Source organism: Prionailurus bengalensis, chromosome B4 (genome assembly GCF_016509475.1).
Source record: "Prionailurus bengalensis isolate Pbe53 chromosome B4, Fcat_Pben_1.1_paternal_pri, whole genome shotgun sequence".
NCBI lineage: Eukaryota > Metazoa > Chordata > Mammalia > Carnivora > Felidae > Prionailurus > Prionailurus bengalensis.
This window is the reverse complement of record NC_057358.1, coordinates 129,043,532-129,062,316: the sequence shown is the minus strand read 5'-3', so window position 1 is coordinate 129,062,316 and position 18,785 is coordinate 129,043,532. Positions and strand designations below refer to the sequence as shown.

Below are 18,785 nucleotides of genomic sequence, written 5' to 3'. Positions count from 1 at the left end.
CCAATATCCAGGAAAATGAAAATTAAAGCTACAATGAGGTACCTGTCAGGTAAGCAAAATCTAGAAAATATGACAAAACCGGGGCACCTGGGTGGCTCTTTGGTTGAACAACTGACTCTTGACTTTGGATCAGGTCATGGTCCCAGGGTTGTGTGAGGGAGCCCCACATCAAGCTCTGCACTGAGCATGCAGCCTGTTTAAGATTCTCTCTTTTTGTCTCTGTCTCTCTTCCTCTGTCCCTCCCCTGGCCCGTGAGTGCGTGCATTCTCTCTCTTCAAAATTAAAAAAAAAAAAATTTAAATGACAGTACTAAGGATTATGAAGACAGGGATAAATGAGGACTCATACGCTGTGGTGGAAGGGAAACTATTTCAAACACTTTAGTGAACAGTGTGGCAATATTTATTACGGTATAGCTGAAGATGAACATACTTGATGACCCAGCAATTCCACTTATGGATATAAATCATAGAAAAACAAGACATCAAAGAGAAAGAAAAATAAGGCAGACTGGCTTGGTCTAAAGGAGAAACAAGGACAGAAAACCTCACCTCTGGAGAGAAACAACTACTGATGCTAAAGCTGATTTTCCCACAGAATCTCCAGAGAAATGCCAAGCTAAGAGTCACCAAATACAAAGATCTGCAGAGATCATGGGAAAATAATCAGAGAAATTAACTAGAGAACTAAATTTGCAACAGCTGCTCACATCCTGCACATTGAATATCTCGTGGCCATCTTCTGCCCTCGGGGAAAAAAACCCTGAGAACCAGTATATAGACCAAGCAAATGACTTATTTTGGAAGGGCTCTTAGCATGAATGTTGGCATTGGAGAAATAGACATAGCAGAATTCGAGGCAAATGTGTAAGCATATACATACAAACAGACACTTTTGTTTTTGAAAGAGTTGGTTGCATTTAAAGTCTCCCACAAAGTAGTGAGAAGTATAGGTGTATCTTGGGAGACTTAGCATGTTCTATGTCCAGGGAATCAAGATACAACACCCAGGTGATAGAGCACAAAAACTGGAGATATGCACCCTTCTGCTCATGTGTCATCACTGATGAAATCCTCTTGGAATGTCCAGAATGTAGATTCATTGATGAGGAAATAAAGATGTATATTTGATGTAATAAAGGGTGTGCCAGCTTTCACTATTGTTCAGTTTACCCTTTAACTGCAAACTGGACCAGCCAAGAGCGGTCAAATATTTGAACAGACATGCACCTTGAAAGAGGACCAGGACCGAATGTCAGAAAAATTGGCCCTCCCCGCTAAAGAACAAATGTGATTGAGGATATAGAGAAAATACTTCGGAATAAATATAGTTATGTCCTCAGGGAGATTAAAAAGCCATCTGCTATGAAATGGAACCATAGTTCTGGAACTTAAAAGTGAGATAATTAGACCCCAAATATTTCCATATTCTAATCCTCAGAACCTGTGAGTGTGAACTGTTATGGCAAAAGGGACTTTGCAGATGCGATGAAGTTACAGATCTTGAGATGGGGAAGATAATTCTGGATTATTCAAGTACTGTTGTATTTACAGAGATCCTTATGAGAGAGACACAAGACTGTCAGAGACAAAGGAGAAAGTGATGTGTCAACAGAAGCAGAGATTAGAATAATGTAGCCAGGAGCCACGGAATGCCTGCAGCCTCCAGGACCTGGAAGAGGCAAGGAGCAGATTCCCTGGAAGTCTCCAGAAGGAACCAGCCCCACGGACACCTTGATTCTGGTACTTTAAGAATCACTTTGGACTTCTGACATACAGAACTGTAAAAGAATAAATGTTGTTTCAAGCCACTAAGTTTTGGTAGTTTGTTACAGCAGTAATAAGAGAGTAGGACCTATGGCAAAGAGGAATTAAGGTTACAGATGAAATAAAAACTGCTCATCAGCTGGCCCTACACATCTGAAAATCATGAAAATAATTCACACATTAACAGATTAAAAATAAAAAATCATATGATCACCTCAAAAAAAAAAAAGAGAAAATCATTGCGAAATTCAATATCCATTCCTGAATAAAAAAAAAAAAACAAAACTCCACAAACTAGGAATACAAATAAGTTTCTTAACCTAATAACAAGTATCTATGGAAAATCTACAAGGAACATTTAATAGTGAAAGACTAGGGGGCATGTGGGTGGCTCAATCGGTTAAATGTTCGACTTCAGCTCAGGTCATGATCTCACAGTTCATGAGTTTGAGCCCCGCATCGGGCTCTCTACTTCAGCACAGAGCCCGCTTCAGATCCTCTGTCTCCCTCTCTCTCTGTCACTTCCCCACTCACACTCTCTCTGTCAAAAATAAATAAATAAACTTTAAAAAAATTGTGAAAGACTAAATGATTTTCCCCTAAAATCCCCTAAAAATGACTTGTCCCCTAAAACAAGACAAAGCTGTCCATGCTCAGCACTGCTTAACATTGTACTGAAAATTCTGGCCAGTATAAGGTAAATAAAAGAAATCCCAGTCAGAGAGACAGACATAAAACTCCCTGAATTCACAAATAACATTATCATTTACACTTTAAAAAATCACATGCACTACACAAAACTACCACCACAAATATGTGAATTTAGCAACGTTGCATGATATAACATCAGTACACAAAATCAACTCTATTCCTATATACCAGCAGTGAACAATCAAAAAATAAAATGACAGAAACAATACTATTTTCAAGGGCATCCATCAAAAATATAAAGCACACAGGGATAAAACCAGCAAAGGGTGTTCAAGACAGGCACTTGGAAAATTAAAAAAACCTTGCAAAAAGAGTATGAAGAGGTCCTAAATAAATGAAGAGATGTGTCATAAATTGAAAAACCTATTAACTTAAAATGATGTTTTTCTCCAAATTGATCTATAAATGCAACACAATACCAATAAAAAAAAACCCTCCCAATTATTTTGTAGCTGATTCCAACATGCATATAGAAATACAATGAACCAAAAATGGCCAAACCAGTTTGAAAACGAAATCTGAAGGCTGTACACTATCTGATATCAAGATTTATTATAAGTCTACAGAAATCAAGACAGCGTGGTACTGGTGTAAAGATAGACAAATAGATCAGTGAATCAGTCCAGATTCCCTACAAGTAGATCTACACTCGTGTCATCAACTGATTTTCAACAAAAGTGCAAAAACAATTCAGTGGACAAAGTACAGTGTTCTCAACAAATGGTACAAGAACAATTATCTATCAATATATTTAAGAGCTTCCATTTATACTTTGCACATACACAAAATTAACTCTAAAAGAATGATAGAACTAAATGTAAAATCTAAAAAAATAAACTCAGGATATTTGTTAGAACAATAAAAAGGCAAATGACTGACTGGAAATAAAGATTAGCAAATTACAGGGCGCCTGGGTGGCTCAGTCGGTTAAATGTCTGACTTTGGCTCAAGTTATGATCTTGCATTTGTGGGTTTGAGCCCCATGTTGGGCTCTGTGCTGACAGCTCAGAGCCTGGAGCCTGCTTTGGATTCTGATTCTCCCTTGTTCTCTGCCCCTCCCCCACTCACGCTGTCTCGCTCTCTCTCTCTCAAAACCAAATAAACATTTAAAAATTACATATTTAAAAAAGATTAGCAACTTACATATTCAATATCTGGACATTTACCAATATAAATGAAAGTATATGTCCATAGGAAGACTTGCACACTAATGATCATAACAGTGTTACATATAATCATCTCAAACTGAGAACTACCCAAATATCCATCAAGAGGTGAGTGGATAAACAAATTATTTACCTACACAAATGGCTACTACTCAATAATAAGGATTGAACTATGGATATGTTCAACATTGATGCATTTCAAAATAACGAGGCTGAGTTTTTAAAAAGCCAGACAAAATGGGGTACATGCCATCGACTTCATTTATATAAACTGCTAAAGAATGCCAACTAATGTATTGTGACAGAAAGAAGATAGATCTGTGGTTGCCTGGGGGTAAAGAGGTTTGGGAAGGGGGGATTACCAAGGATATTAATAAACTTTTGGAGATGATCTATATGTTCATTTTCTTGATTACCATGATGGTTTCATGGGAATACACATAAGTCAAACTTATCAAAATGTACACTTCAATTACATTCATTTTATCATATGTCAATTATACTGCATTAAAGATGATTAAATAAAAAATTTTCTAAAAAATGACAGTAATGAATTATAACTTATTGAATAAAATTTTTAATCATTTAGAAAGTCAGTTCTAAAGGGATAGTAAATCTAAATGTGAAAGATAAAAAAATGAATCTAAAAGAAAATATATGAGGTATATTCATGACATTGGGATAGGCAACGTTTTGTTAAAGTAGACACATGTCCATCAATAAATAAATGGATAAAGAAGACATGGTATATATACAATGGAATATTATACACCCATAAAGAAGAATGAAATCTTGCGATTCATGGCAATATGGAGGGATCTAGAAGGTATTATGGTAAGTGAAATAAATCAGAGAAAGACAAATACCGTATGATCTCACTTTTATGTGCAATCTAAAGAACAGAACCATTGAATCCACAAGCAAACAAACAAAAACAGAAACAGACTCAAACACAGAAAACAAAATGGGGGCTGCCAGAGAAGATGGGAGCAGGGGAATAGGTAAAATAGATGATGGGAATTAAGAGATACAAACTTCAAGTTATCAAATAAGTGGATGCAAAACACAACCTAGGGAATATAGTCGATAACATCATAGTAACTTGGGATGGTGACCAACAGTAACTATACTTAGCATGGCAAGCATTTCATAATGTATATAATTGTCAAATCACTATGTCGTACACCTAAAACTAATAAAATATTATAGGTCATCTATACTTCATTTAAAAAATAAATACATGAGAGGAACTTTGGCAAGATGGCGGCGTAGGACGCTGGGCTCACTGCACGTCCTGCTGATCACTTAGATTCCACCTACACCTGCCTAAATAACCCCGAAAAACGCCAGAGGATTAGCAGAACGGAGTCGCCGGAGCCAAGCGCAGACGAGAGGCCCACGGAAGAGGGTAGGAAGGGCGGCGAGGCGGTGCGCGCTCCACGGACTGGCAGGAGGGAGCCGGGGCAGAGGGGCGGCTCGCCGGCCAAGCAGAGCCCCCGAGTCTGGCTTGCAAAAGCGGAGGGGCCTGACGGACTGTGTTCCCACAACAAGCGCGACTTAGCGTCTGGGAGGTCATAAGTTAACAGCTCTGCTCAGAAAGCGAGAAGGCTGGAGGACAAAGGGAGGGAGAGCTGCTGAGCCCCCTGACAACAGAGCTCAGTTTGGTGGGGAACAAAGGCGCTCGCCAGCGCCATCTCCCCCGCCCATCCCCCAGCCAAAATCCCAAAGGGAACCAGTTCCAGCCAGGGAACTTGCTCGCTCCGCGCAAACACCCAACTCTGTGCTTCTGCGGAACCAAACCTCCGGCAGCAGATCTGACTCCCTCCCGCTGGCACAGGGCCCCTCCTGAAGTGGATCACCTAAGGAGAAGCGAGCTAAGCCTGCCCCTCCTGCCCCCATGCACCTTGCCTACCCACCCCGGCTAATACGCCAGATCCCCAGCATCACAAGCCTGGCAGTGTGCAAGTAGCCCAGATGGGCCACGCCACCCCACAGTGAATCCCGCCCCTAGGAGAGGGGAAGAGAAGGCACACACCAGTCTGACTGTGGCCCCAGCGGTGGGCTGGGGGCAGACATCAGGTCTGACTGCGGCCCTGCCCACCAACTCCAGTTATACACCACAGCACAGGGGAAGTGCCCTGCAGGTCCTCACCACGCCAGGGACTATCCAAAATGACCAAATGGAAGAATTCCCCTCAGAAGAATCTCCAGGAAATAACAACAGCTAATGAGCTGATCAAAAAGGATTTAAATAATATAACAGAAAGTGAATTTAGAATAATAGTCATAAAATTAATCGCTGGGCTTGAGAACAGTATACAGGACAGCAGAGAATCTCTTGCTACAGAGATCAAGGGCCTAAGGAACAGTCATGAGGAGCTGAAAAACGCTTTAAATGAAATGCAAAACAAAATGGAAACCAACACGGCTCGGATTGAAGAGGCAGAGGAGAGAATAGGTGAACTAGAAGATAAAGTTATGGAAAAAGAGGAAGCTGAGAAAAAGAGAGATAAAAAAATCCAGGAGTATGAGGGGAAAATTAGAGAACTAAGTGATACACTAAAAAGAAATAATATACGCATAATTGGTATCCCAGAGGAGGAAGAGAGAGGGAAAGGTGCTGAAGGGGTACTTGAAGAAATCATAGCTGAGAACTTCCCTGAACTGGGGAAGGAAAAAGTCATTGAAATCCAAGAGGCACAGAGAACTCCCTTCAGACGTAACTTGAATCGATCTTCTGCACAACATATCATAGTGAAACTGGCAAAATACAAGGATAAAGAGAAAATTCTGAAGGCAGCAAGGGGTAAACGTGCCCTCACATATAAAGGGAGACCTATAAGACTCGTGACTGATCTCTCTTTTGAAACTTGGCAGGCCAGAAAGAATTGGCACGAGATTTTCAGGGTGCTAGACAGAAAAAATATGCAGTCGAGAATCCTTTATCCAGCAAGTCTGTCATTTAGAATAGAAGGAGAGATAAAGGTCTTCCCAAACAAACAAAAACTGAAGGAATTTGTCACCACTAAACCAGCCCTACAAGAGATCCTAAGGGGGACCCTGTGAGACAAAGTACCAGAGGCATCACTACAAGCATAAAACATACAGACATCACAATGACTCTAAACCCATATCTTTCTATAATAACACTGAATGTAAATGGATTAAATGCGCCAACCAAAAGACATAGGGTATCAGAATGGATAAAAAAACAAGACCCATCTATTTTCTGTCTACAAGAGACTCATTTTAGACCTGAGGACACCTTTAGATTGAGAGTGAGGGGATGGAGAACTATTTATCATGCGACTGGAAGCCAAAAGAAAGCTGGAGTAGCCATACTTATATCAGACAAACTAGACTTTAAATTAAAGGCTGTAACAAGAGATTAAGAAGGACATTATATAATAGTTACAGGGTCTATCCATCAGGAAGAGCTAACAATTATAAATGTCTATGCGCCAAATACCGGAGCCCCCAAATATATAAAACAATTACTCATAAACATAAGCAACCTTATTGATAAGAATGTGGTAATTGCAGGGGACTTTAACACCCCACTTACAGAAATGGATAGATCATCTAGACACACGGTCAATAAAGAAACAAGGGCCCTGAATGAGACATTGGATCAGATGGACTTGACAGATATATTTAGAACTCTGCATCCCAAAGCAACAGAATATACTTTCTTCTCGAGTGCACATGGAACATTCTCCAAGATAGATCATATACTGGGTCACAAAACAGCCCTTCATAAGTTTACAAGAATTGAAATTATACCATGCATACTTTCAGACCACAATGCTATGAAGCTTGAAATCAACCACAGGAAAAAGTCTGGAAAACCTCCAAAAGCATGGAGGTTAAAGAACACCCTACTAACGAATGAGTGGGTCAACCAGGCAATTAGAGAAGAAATTAAAAAATATATGGAAACAAACGAAAATGAAAATACAACAATCCAAACGCTTTGGGATGCAGCGAAGGCAGTCCTGAGAGGAAAATACATTGCAATCCAGGCCTATCTCAAGAAACAAGAAAAATCCCAAATACAAAATCTAACAGCACACCTAAAGGAACTAGAAGCAGAACAGCAAAGGCAGCCTAAACCCAGCAGAAGAAGAGAAATAATAAAGATCAGAGCAGAAATAAACAATATAAAATCTAAAAAAACTGTAGAGCAGATCAACGAAACCAAGAGTTGGTTTTTTGAAAAAATAAACAAAATTGACAAACCTCTAGCCAGGCTTCTCAAAAAGAAAAGGGAGATGACCCAAATAGATAAAATCATGAATGAAAATGGAATTATTACAACCAATCCCTCAGAGATACAAACAATTATCAGGGAATACTATGAAAAATTATATGCCAACAAACTGGACAACCTGGAAGAAATGGACAAATTCCTAAACATCCACCCCTTCCAAAACTCAATCAGGAGGAAATAGAAAGCTTGAACAGACCCATAACCAGCGAAGAAATTGAATCCGTTATCAAAAATCTCCCAACAAATAAGAGTCCAGGACCAGATGGCTTCCCAGGGGAGTTCTACCAGACGTTTAAAGCAGAGATAATACCTATCCTTCTCAAGCTATTCCAAGAAATAGAAAGGGAAGGAAAACTTCCAGACTCATTCTATGAAGCCAGTATTACTTTGATTCCTAAACCAGACAGAGACCCAGTAAAAAAAGAGAACTACAGGCCAATATCCCTGATGAATATGGATGCAAAAATTCTCAATAAGATACTAGCAAATCGAATTCAACAGCATATAAAAAGAATTATTCACCATGATCAAGTGGGATTCATTCCTGGGATGCAGGGCTGGTTCAACATTCGCAAATCAATCAACGTGATACATCACATTAACAAAAAAAAAGAGAAGAACCATATGATCCTGTCAATCGATGCAGAAAAGGCCTTTGACAAAATCCAGCACCCTTTCTTAATAAAAACCCTTGAGAAAGTCGGGATAGAAGGAACATACTTAAAGATCATAAAAGCCATTTATGAAAAGCCCACAGCTAACATCATCCTCAACGGGGAAAAACTGAGAGCTTTTTCCCTGAGATCAGGAACACGACAGGGATGCCCACTCTCACCGCTGTTGTTTAACATAGTGCTGGAAGTTCTAGCATCAGCAATCAGACAACAAAAGGAAATCAAAGGCATCAAAATTGGCAAAGATGAAGTCAAGCTTTCGCTTTTTGCAGATGACATGATATTATACATGGAAAATCCGATAGACTCCAGCAAAAGTCTGCTAGAACTGATACAGGAATTCAGCAAAGTTGCAGGATACAAAATCAATGTACAGAAATCAGTTGCATTCTTATACACTAACAATGAAGCAACAGAAAGACAAATAAAGAAACTGATCCCATTCACAATTGCACCAAGAAGCATAAAATACCTAGGAATAAATCTAACCAAAGATGTAAAGGATCTGTATGCTGAAAACTATAGAAAGCTTCTGAAGGAAATTGAAGAAGATTTAAAGAAATGGAAAGACATTCCCTGCTCATGGATTGGAAAAATAAATATTGTCAAAATGTCAATACTACCCAAAGCTATCTACACATTCAATGCAATCCCAATCAAAATTGCACCAGCATTCTTCTCGAAACTAGAACAAGCAATCCTAAAATTCATATGGAACCACAAAAGGCCCCGAATAGCCAAAGGAATTTTGAAGAAGAAGACCAAAGCAGGAGGCATCACAATCCCAGACTTTAGCCTCCACTACAAAGCTGTCATCATCAAGACAGCATGGTATTGGCACCAAAACAGACACATAGACCAATGGAATAGAATAGAAACCCCAGAACTAGACCCACAAACGTATGGCCAACTCATCTTTGACAAAGCAGGAAAGAACATCCAATGGAAAAAAGACAGTCTCTTTAACAAATGGTGCTGGGAGAACTGGACAGCAACATGCAGAAGGTTGAAACTAGACCACTTTCTCACACCATTCACAAAAATAAACTCAAAATGGATAAAGGACCTGAATGTGAGACAGGAAACCATCAAAACCTTAGAGGAGAAAGCAGGAAAAGACCTCTCTGACCTCAGCCGTAGCAATCTCTTACTCGACACATCCCCAAAGGCAAGGGAATTAAAAGCAAAAGTGAATTACTGGGACCTTATGAAGATAAAAAGCTTCTGCACAGCAAAGGAAACAACCAACAAAACTAAAAGGCAACCAACGGAATGGGAAAAGATATTCGCAAATGACATATCGGACAAAGGGCTAGTATCCAAAATCTATAAAGAGCTCACCAAACTCCACACCCCAAAAACAAATAACCCAGTGAAGAAATGGGCAGAAAACATGAATAGACACTTCTCTAAAGAAGACATCCGGATGGCCAACAGGCACATGAAAAGATGTTCAGCGTTGCTCCTTATCAGGGAAATACAAATCAAAACCACACTCAGGTATCACCTCACGCCAGTCAGAGTGGCCAAAATGAACAAATCAGGAGACTATAGATGCTGGAGAGGATGTGGAGAAACGGGAACCCTCTTGCACTGTTGGTGGGAATGCAAATTGGTGCAGCCGCTCTGGAAAGCAGTGTGGAGGTTCCTCAGAAAATTAAAAATAGACCTACCCTATGACCCAGCAATAGCACTGCTAGGAATTTATCCAAGGGATACAGGAGTACTGATGCATAGGGCCACTTGTACCCCAATGTTCATAGCAGCACTCTCAACAATAGCCAAATTATGGAAAAAGCCTAAATGTCCATCAACTGATGAATGGATAAAGAAATTGTGGTTTGTATACACAATGGAGTACTACGTGGCAATGAGAAAAAATGAAATATGGCCTTTTGTAGCAATGTGGATGGAACTGGAGAGTGTGATGCTAAGTGAAATAAGCCATACAGAGAAAGACAGATATCATATGGTTTCACTCTTATGTGGATCCTGAGAAACTCAACAGAAACCCATGGAGGAGGGGAAGGAAAAAAAAAAAAAGAGGTTAGAGTGGGAGAGAGCCAAAGCATAAGAGACTCTTAAAAACTGAGAACAAACTGAGGGTTGATGGGGGGTGGGAGGGAGGGGAGGGTGAGTGATGGGTATTGAGGAGGGCACCTTTTGGGATGAGCACTGGGTGTTGTATGGAAACCAATTTGTCAATAAATTTCATATAAAAAATAAAAAAATAAAAAATAAGTACATAAAGTAGGTACAAAGAAACTAACTGGAAACATTTGGATAATCTAGTTAAGTTAAAATTAAATTTTGTTAGTTAAAAGACAATATTAAAAAAAGTAAAAAATGCACATAGTGAGGACAGATAAATACATGATAGATAGATGATAGATAGATAGATGGTAGATAGATAGATAGATGATAGATAGACCCAAATAAAGAACTTTTATCTATAGCCTTAAAGTAAGTTTAATCACCTAAGTGTGACATCTAAGGCTTTCCTGACCTGGATCCTATCTACCTCTTTGTCCTCACTTCTATAACCCTCTGGTTGGCACATAAAACTCCTCTCCTGAGCAATTTACTATCTTCTCCATATGCTAGGCTACTTCAGTCTCTGCCCCTTCTCATGTGCAGTTCCTTCTGCCTAAAATAGCTTTACTTCCCTGTCTAATTTGTGAGTATCCTTGCTGACACCTCTTTCAGGAAGCTCTCACTGACCCCAGCACAGAATTAGGCACCCACCCTCAGGTTTCTGACATCACTCTAGGCACTTCCTTTTAGTGAAGCACCACTCTTTATCACAATGGTCTGCTTAATTGCTCAATATACCTTATTAAATTGGGAGTCTGAGCGGCAGAAACTATGTAGCTTATCTTTGCATTCATGGTCCCGGAGATAGTAGTTGCTAAATTAATGTTTATTGAAGAAATGAAGGAAAAGAAGAAGAGAAAGGATACATCAGCTCTAATTTTATAAACATAAATCTCAAAACACTTGAAGAAAGCATTCCTGTCCCACAAGATAAAGCAACATCTGGCAGGCATCTGCAGTCCCCCTCTGTTGAGTAGCTTCTGGGAAATCAGAAATGCATGTAATAAAAGGTTTGGGCTTTTTTCTTCCATAGGGTGTTCAGTGAGCCCCATGGAGAGCCAGGGGAGGAGTCAGGACAGCAGCCAAGCAGAACCTGATTATAGATCAGCTGTCAGGATTGCAAAAGAAGTCTTTCTCATGCTGGACAGATTGCTTGCTGAGGATCATTAACCATTTAGGACACATGACATTTTTTTCCCCCATTGAAATTGCTTTCCAACCTAGCAATATGAAAATGAAACCCCATTATGACAAAATCATCTTTCATTCATTATCAGAATCTCATCCTTCAAATGCGATTAGGGAGAACTTGAGGTCATCTCCCACTTCTTGAGGTCGACCAGGAGGAGTACAGTGGCAATTCTGAGAGGGGTTGAAGGTTTGGCTTAGAAGAGGTGGTCTCTTTCTACTTATATATATCGAGCTCCTACTATGTACAAGACACTGTACATAATTTCTTCTTAAGATGATGAGATAGTCACTTCATAATGAGAAAGATGAGTCTCCAAGGGTGTAAGTAAATGCCACAAATTCACAGTCAGTGTCAGAGACAGGATCTGACATCAACTCATTAATTTATTCATCCAATAAATATATAATTATTGACTGCCTCATGTAAGTTCTATCCCAGGGACAGAGCGGGGAGGAAAATAAGTCACAAGCCACAGGGTCACACAACCTCCAGCCCCCCCCCCCCCAAAGATAGACTATAAAGCATTAATTACCATAAATTAGGATACCAGGCACTGTACTGTGGCAACATAGAACCAGGGAAGCTGGTCTGTGGATTGAGGGCTGGCTTCCAGGAAGAAGTGATATTTAAGCCAAGATCTGTAAGTACAAGTCAGGGTTAGACCCACGAGAGTTTGGGAAGGGCTTTTTCTCAGGTGGAAAAAGATTTAGCTAAATGTCCCGGGATTGTGGAAGATCCTGAGTTGCTAGAGTAACTGAAGTTTTCAAAGTGAGCAGGCATCAGGGAAAAAGAGGGTTCTGGGAGAATCCACAACAGTCAGGTAGATCTAAGACCTTCGAAGCCAGTGGGCACAGCTGGACGTCATCCTAACCGCAAGAGGGGGCCAGTGAGGACTTGGAATCCAGAGGGCAGCCCAGATAATAAGTAACTAAGGACTGTGCCCTCCTTGCCACTTTCCTAAGCAGCATACAGGCGCTAACGCTTTAGTTGCAGTAGCATGAGCCCCGACACTCGCCTTTGGTAATGGCAGAGCCCGGACCTGAGCTTTGATTGGCAAGGTATCTGCTTCAAAGGGGGGGCTACCTTCGCAAACACATTGCCAGTTGCTCTAGGTAAGGAGCCCACCCCCCACCTGTCTTCTTTGTTTTAGAGGTTTGATTTGATTTGATAACTGACCATTTCGGCCCCTCGTTTTTTCTCTTTCTGTGCTTCAAATTCCATCCTTATGTTTTAAATTCACCAATAAAGACAGCCTGAGAAACTCTAGGCTCCCAAGCTGGACCCCAATGAAAGCAAAACCCCAGGCCTATTCTCTCTCTCTCTCTCTCTTTCTCTCTCTATCTGTGAACTTGCTGTGTGGCCCAAAGTGTACCATATAAGTTCCAGGACTAGTAAGTAATGAACCTAATTTTCTCCCCCCATTTCCCTCTCTTTCTTTCTCTCTCCCTGTGTCTGTAAACATCCCTCGGTCAGAAAACCACAGGGCTGGTCCCATCACAGCAGTGGTTATTGACAGGCTGAGACCAGCACAAAACAGTTGCCTTATGATTTATCAGCCAAAGCAGGACAAGTTTGAGAGTGAAAATAGTAATTAATAACTAGGCTGGGACACCAGCAAAATTGTTCTAAGCAAATCAGAATGTATGGTCACCCTACATCTAATCCCCAGAACAAGCTCATGAGGTAGGTACTATTATGTCCATTCTGTAGATGAGAAAACGGATAAGCAGGGGAGTTAAGTTACTTAATTAACCAAAGCCATACAACGTCTGTCTAAGTGTCATTTCAGATTTGCCTCCTTTGAAAGATTTTTCTTTCTTTTTAAATAATTTTTTTCATGTTTATTTATTTTTGAGAGAGAAAGAGAGATTGAGACACAGAGAACGAGTGGGAGAGGGGCAGCAAGAAAGGGAGACACAGAATCCAAAGCAGGCTCCAGCCTCTGAGCTGTCGGCACAGAGCCTGACCTGGGGCTCAAACCCATGAACCGTGAGATCATGACCTGACCTGAAGTCGGACACTTAACCGCCTGAGCCACCCAGGCGCCCCGAAAGACTTCTTTCATGGGTGCAATCAAAACTGACTCGTTTTCTATCTTGTGCCAGGCACTTGGTATGCGACAGTGAGCCAGAGGGGCAGTGTCTCCCTCTATGGGGCTTCACTCTAGTGTAATGGAGCTGATGGGATCACAGAACTCCAGGATCCAGAGGATAGACCAAGTAAATAAATCTGTGACATAAAGTCAAGCGGTGCTAATTGCTCAACAAGGGCATGAGACAGGGCAGTGGTTCTCAACCAGGACCGATTCTACTCCTCCTGGAGACATTTGGCAATACCTACAGACATTTTTAGTTGTCACAGCGGAGGCAGGTGGTACCAGCTTCTAGTGAGTAGAGGGCAGGGGTGCTGGGAAACATACTGCAGGCACAGGACAGTCCTCCCCAATAAAGGATTATCTGGTTCCAAACAGTCGTAGTGTTTGGGCTAAGAAACCCTAACACACACTCCTTCCTCCACAGACAGACACCCACACATAGTCACACCCCCACACCCCCACAGACACCCCCACAGACACCCCCACAAACACTTCACTGCCACCGCCTACCCTCTTGCCCACCATTTTTTTTTTTAATATAAATCCTTCTTCAAAGCTGCAGAATGTGAACTCTTCAGTTCGTAAAATCCAGTTTTATTGAAACCATCCAGATTTGGGCACTGCATAGATGCATGTTATGATTGAATAAACACACTAAGAGTAGATAAAAGCTGCAGTTTGGAAGATTAAATTGGTTTTATTAATTTAACCCATTACAGGTACTCTAAGCAATTTTCCACACTTCTAATAATTTCATTTAAAAGTTAAAGACTGCAGTTATTATAGGAAATGGGTGTCTAAATGGTAGGGTCTTAGGATTCTCTCAGGTGTTTCGGTTTGAAATTTGGGATAAAATTTTTTCCCTATAGAAATCCAAGAAGATATCAAGGCATTCTTGTTTATGGGAATAGGGAGCAAAATTATTTTGTTTCTTTCATAGTAAATAACAAGAACAACAATCCAACCTCTTTTAGTGTTCTCAAACCCAATTTCAGTGTCAGAGACCCTCCCCCCACAACACTGAGCAATTCTCTGACACCAGCAGGGTGTTAAAGATTTCAACTCAATTCTGACGCTGTCTACCCGGGGACAGCACTGGATCCCACAGGATGAGGGCTCAGTCTCCATCTTAGACGCCAGTCGCAAGCCACCCGCTGGTACCTGCGGTTCTGACCCACTCGCTACAGATCCGGGGTTCCAACCACCTCCTCCTTAATTTGCTAGAGCAGCTCACAGAACTCAGGGAAACACTTACGTTTATTAGTTCATTAAAGGATATGATAAAGGATAGGAGTCAACAGCCAGATGAAGGGATGCACAGGGCGAGGTCTGGGGAAAGGGTGTGGTGCTTCCATGCCCTCTCCAGGGACAACACTGTCCCCTCTCCCCTATGTGTTCACCAACCAGGGAGCTCCAGAACCTAGTCCTTTTGGATTTTTCTGGAGGGTTCCTTGCACAGTCAAGACTGACTCAGTCTCAGGCCTTTGGCTGATGAACCTCCAGCCCCTCTCTTCTCCCCTGAGGTCCAGTGGGTGGGACTGTAAGTTCCAATCCTTCAATCACCTGGTTGGTTCTCCGGGCAGCCACTCCCACCCTCTGGTTACCTAATGGCTTTCCAAATGTTACCTTAACATAACAAAAGATGCTTTTATGGCCCTTATCACCGGAAATTCCCAGGGTTTTAGGAGTGAGTCAGGAACATTGGACAAAGATCAAATACATATTAGAAAGATACATTAGAAATATATATTTGGTCATTCAGACAGACAAATATATATTTCTGACAAATCACAATGTCGTACAACCTCATTCCCACATCCTGAAAACTGAAGCGACCTCTTCAGAAAGAAAATGTTATACTTTATAGTATAAATATAATTTATTTATAAATTTTGCAACTTTACAATAGCCCAAATAATATGGGAAAAATCATAAAATACTGACAGGATTAAAACTGAATGGTTGTAGGGGCGCCTGGGTGGCGCAGTTGGTTAAGCGTCCGACTTCAGCCAGGTCACGATCTCGCGGTCCGTGAGTTCGAGCCCCGCGTCGGGCTCTGGGCTGATGGCTCAGAGCCTGGAGCCTGTTTCCGATTCTGTGTCTCCCTCTCTCTCTGCCCCTGCCCCGTTCATGCTCTGTCTCTCTCTGTCCCAAAAAATAAAATAAAATGTTGAAAAGAAAAAAAAAATTAAAAAAAAAAAACTGAATGGTTGTAAGCATTAAGATAAGCCTGATCCTCCTCCCCCAGTGTTACTGTTAACACCCTCTCCCGAATCACTCCACAGTGTTGTCCTATAGGATTCCCCCCTGCCTGCACCCTTCCCACTTCATCTATTCCCCACAGATGAGGAATTATGTAAATTTCATACATTGCATAAAACTCACTTAATTGTTGTGCATACTATTTACTTCCAATCTTCTTTGCCAGCTAGAATGTAAGGTCAGAAGATCTTCGTTTTGCTCAATGATATCTTACAGGAACCTAGTACAGTGCCTGGAGCAAAAGAGGATTTCAAAACATGACCCATGAATGAACCCCTTTAATTCTTATCCAGGCACATGGTAGCTAGCCAGACTCGCTCGCCAATGAGAGCCTTGTGCACATTATGCATCTCTTAATGTGCAATCATACACCCATGCTAAGATACTATTTTGCTTTTGGCCCTTATCTAGGTATGAGCAAAACAAGAAATGAGGCCTGATCTCTATCCCTTGTATCCCCCATTCATTTTATACTCCATCCTAATCAGCTCAGTTTTCCCCAAATATGCAAAATTCTTTCAGACTCCTTTGCCGCTAAGATTTCGTCCGCCCAATGAATAATACTGAATGACAGCAAGCGTTAACATGCATGGAGTGTGCTGTTCTAAAGGCTTTCTATGCATTTACTTCTTTAGTCTTTATTACAATACCATGATTTTGGTGCTTTCAGTATCCCTCTGCTTACAATGGAAGAAAACTGAGGCTCAGGAAAGCGAAAATAAATTGCCTAATGACACGTGGCTGGTAAGCAAGGACTCTCTGACTCAAATACAGGAGGTTTGATTTTAAAATGCCCCTCTTTTAAACCACTCTGAGGTTGGAAACAAAGGCAGAAGGAAATGGCGGATAGAAGTAAGTTTCCTTATAGCCTGCAGCCCATTGACACATACTTGAGGCTGGCAGAGTAAGACTTTTCTCCAGGAACTCCCTATATCTTAATGCTAATACTTTGCTAGAGGGAAAAAACAATATTAGCTTGACAACAGCTAGGCCTCCAGTATTCTGTGAGTCTTCTTTAGCATATGAAAATCTCATTGAAAACTTCCCCTGGACTTTACCTCCCCCAAGTCCATAGTACATAACCAGTCTCTCCTCATGGTCCCTGGGCAGCTCTTTCTGCCCATGGGTCCTGTCCCTGTGCTTTAATAAAATCACCTTTTTGCATCAAAGAGGCCTTCAAGAATTCTTCCTTGGCCGTTGGCTCCAGACCCTATGAACCCCACTATCACCCCAAAATCTCATCACACTGTACAACAGAGAAGAGCCCTTTTCTGTTCTTTGTATGCCCCAAATCTTCTTTTGGTCTAAATTAGAAGTCTTGAACTTAAATTCATTCAGGAATCAGGTGGGTAACAAAAATAGTGAAGGTGTTGATTGAAATGAAAGGGAATTGTAGGTCTGTAGTGAATTTGGAACTTCCCCAGTTTTCTTACAAACGCCATATGTGTCCACCAAGCCATGTTTCTGCTGGATTCAGCCCATAGGTCAAGATTTAGCAACAGTGCTGTGGATGCGTCTCCAAGGTCAGGGTCAGTCACTCCCTCTTGGGTACTCCCATGGCCTTTATGCCACTTAGGACTTCATCTATGACAGTACTTAGCAGGTTGTTAGCACACAATGGATGGGCACAGACACATGCAATATGGTGGTGTCTAAGACAGTGAAACATCCTGTCTTCTGAAGCTTCAATGCAGTAAGAAGAAAGACCCACAATAATGGCACTCAAGTATTACAGCCGCAGTGATAGAAGCCTGCTCAGGAGAAGTAGGGGAACAAAGGAGAGGGTGAAGCCATGGAGAAAACAGGGAACAAGGTCATTCCAGGCAGCATGAACTAAGTCATGAAGGCTTGAACAGCCAGAAATCATCAGAGGAATTTAGGAATATCCATATGGCCAGAACTAAAGACCTACATGTACAGGGGGGAAGGGACAGCAGAACAAGAGGAAGGCAAGAGTTTTCGTCTGGATACAAAATTTCCACTGTGGGCTAAAGAAGGATTTTAAGATGACAAGTCCCCTGAGCAGGAAGGTTAGGTACAAGATGATTTAAATAGGTGGATGAGAGATAACATGCTTTTGTATTCTTTGGAGGGGAAAGAAGGCGATGAAAAACAGATTTTAGAGATGGAAAACATGGAATCTTAAGGGCTTTCTAACTAATTGGGTCTAGATGAATGAGAAGTAGTCTAAGATGATGGCCAGATTCTTGGCTTAGGGGGTAGGTACGTGACAGAGCCACCTGATACAGAAAGCATGGCTGGAAGGGTAGGATTTGGGGGGAGACATACTAAGTTAAGTAGACTTTTAGGGCTCAAGAAACATCTGCGTGGAAGTTCCCAGTGAGGTTTTAATACATAACGTCTGAAACTCAAAGAACAGCTCTGGGCAGTTGTTGAACCCATGAAGAGTAAACGATTTCAAGTGGATGCAGAGTAAATAGAGCAGAAGAAGCCAGGACAGGCCCCTGGAGGAAACAAGAAGATCTATGAGGCAAGAAGAGAAAGACAAGGCTGCAAAAGCAGCTGAATGAAGAAGATATGGCCAGAGATCCGAG

The 18,785-nt window shown here is 41.3% G+C and overlaps 1 long non-coding RNA gene across 1 annotated transcript; it reads left to right on the top strand.

The window, feature by feature from the left end:
* Positions 1-1,140: 1,140 nt before the first annotated feature.
* Positions 1,141-1,814, top strand: LOC122473880. Its single transcript, XR_006294734.1, has 2 exons — positions 1,141-1,396; positions 1,554-1,814. It is a non-coding gene; the product is annotated as an uncharacterized LOC122473880 (long non-coding RNA).
* The last annotated feature ends 16,971 nt before the right edge of the window (positions 1,815-18,785 follow it).